The following is a 2,075-nucleotide window of genomic DNA, read 5'->3' as shown; positions in this document are numbered from 1 at the left end:
TACAAGATGAGGCACGCACAGGGTAAACTAGCGTGGATAGCTGCATCAAAGCACTCTTCCGATCGGAGACAACAACGACAACAGAACAACGGGAGAAAAGGGTGGTAAGTTAAGTTACTACAAGCGTCAAATGAAAGAGGAAAAACGAATGTACACTGCGATAAACGTAATGCTAGTATTAGAATAGAAACATTGAATACGCAAGTGAACGTACACTGTCGAGTTCATGTATGCTTCCTAGGTTTTTGTGGCACAGATAAGAACGACAATAGAGAGCACGAAGACCATAAATGAAATTAATGAATAGTATTTAAGAGAATTATATTTATACTGATGCTATTTATAAAACGAAACAAGAATGTTACTGGACTTTGTGATCACCAAGTTCGCTTTGCAAATGAAAGGGGAAAGCGAATCTGGTCATAATATCGTAATCTGGTCATAATATCGTTTCAGAGAATACATCACACACAAAACGAAACGTTGCACCGAGAATCCAGCTCAGCCAATATTCTCGTTGATTTCACCACTAGTCCACTGCTATTGATAGTCGGGTCAACAATATTCCATCTCCTGTAATGTGGCATTGATTGAAGCGTAACAAAATTATTTGGGCTCGTCCGGGATTTGAACCCGGGACCTCTCGCACCCGAAGCGAGAATCATACCCCTAGACCAACGAGCCCCACTCTGTTACATTAATTTTAATTGAATAGACGGGTTTGTGCCACGCTACAGTAACCCTCCTTTGCGAGATACGCCGTATCCGTGTGCTACAGAGCGTGACGCAGGGCCAAGAAGAGAGAGCGCCCGTTACCCCAATTGCCAACACTGCTGCCTTTCGTTTCATACTGGTTGCGCTTATCGATGTATCCTCCGGCTGCTATGCATCACACTGAACATCAATGTAAGGAATATTTTCAAGTGCTGAATTCTACCCAAATATTCACTTCACGTAGAATCTGAAAAGAGAAAGTGCTTGACTCCTGACTCTTTCCCAACTGCTTTTTTGAAACCGAATAATCCAAGGACACAACATGTACTCTGAGGAGGCACAACAGGGAGATACGGGTAAGTTCGTTACTATATTCTTTAATCAACAGTGGACTTTTGGAATAGGAAATTTGTCCTTTTTATTTGTCACATGTAATTCTTCTGAAAAGGCTTACGGCTAAGGAAGAAAGAGGATTCGCTATACATATTTTAAATACAGTTCTAAAACGTACACCAAGTTTTTAAAATAGTCATAAACGCAGGCAACTCGAAAACAGAAGAGATAATAATAAACCAAGGCACCTAGCAAGGATGTAGTTCGTCAGCGACATTCTTTAACATCTGTATTGAGGTTCTCATAAGAAAGTGGAAGGATGAAGTACCTGAAGGTATATAACAAAAAAGAAGCTAGCATATGAACACTATGCTATACGTAGATTATGTAGCCTTACACAGAATAAAGAAGCAAACTTACAACATTCGGTGTATGGACTATGTGAACTAGGAAGACAAAGCTACAATCTGAAAATATCCACCAAACCAAAGTTATGGCTCATTATGGAAAACACTCAGTCCAATCAAACACTATCATTAAAGACAAGGCACTTACATATTTAGGGTGTGATATCAGCTTAAATAACGATAATGATCTACAAACTAAAATCAACAAATTTCAGTGGAACCAGAAACAAAACCTTAAAGAACATCAAGAGGAAAGACAGAAAATTAAAGTTTTACAAACCTTGGCTGTGCCAGTCTTGCTTTGTGGCAGTGAACCTTGGATTAGAGAATATAGTCGACCGAAATGAGGTTTTTAAGATCTGTCAAATTTCGCTCAAGAGGGGCTCTTATAAAAAACGAAGAATATACGGTAAGAATTAGGAATATTTAACTTAAGCGACGAAGTGAAAGAAATGGAGGCAACATCTTAAGTATGTGGAATAAGACAGAATTCCAGTCATTGTAAGCAAGTACGAGACCTCAGGAAAAAGAGACCATGGAAGACAGACGAAAAAATCGGTATGTGTCGTGAAGTCGGAACGGGCATGTCACCTAAATCTTGAAGTGAAGAAGAAGGAGAAG

General features: G+C 39.4%; 1 non-coding gene across 1 annotated transcript; it reads right to left on the bottom strand.

The window, feature by feature from the left end:
• Positions 1-612: 612 nt before the first annotated feature.
• Trnap-cgg (transfer RNA proline (anticodon CGG)) lies at positions 613-684 on the bottom strand. The gene has a single exon. It is a non-coding gene; the product is annotated as a tRNA-Pro (tRNA).
• Positions 685-2,075: the final 1,391 nt, after the last annotated feature.

Source organism: Schistocerca nitens, chromosome 1, assembly GCF_023898315.1.
Source record: "Schistocerca nitens isolate TAMUIC-IGC-003100 chromosome 1, iqSchNite1.1, whole genome shotgun sequence".
Lineage (NCBI taxonomy): Eukaryota > Metazoa > Arthropoda > Insecta > Orthoptera > Acrididae > Schistocerca > Schistocerca nitens.
The sequence above is the reverse complement of the archived record's forward strand: the minus strand, read 5'-3'. Positions and strand labels throughout refer to the sequence as shown.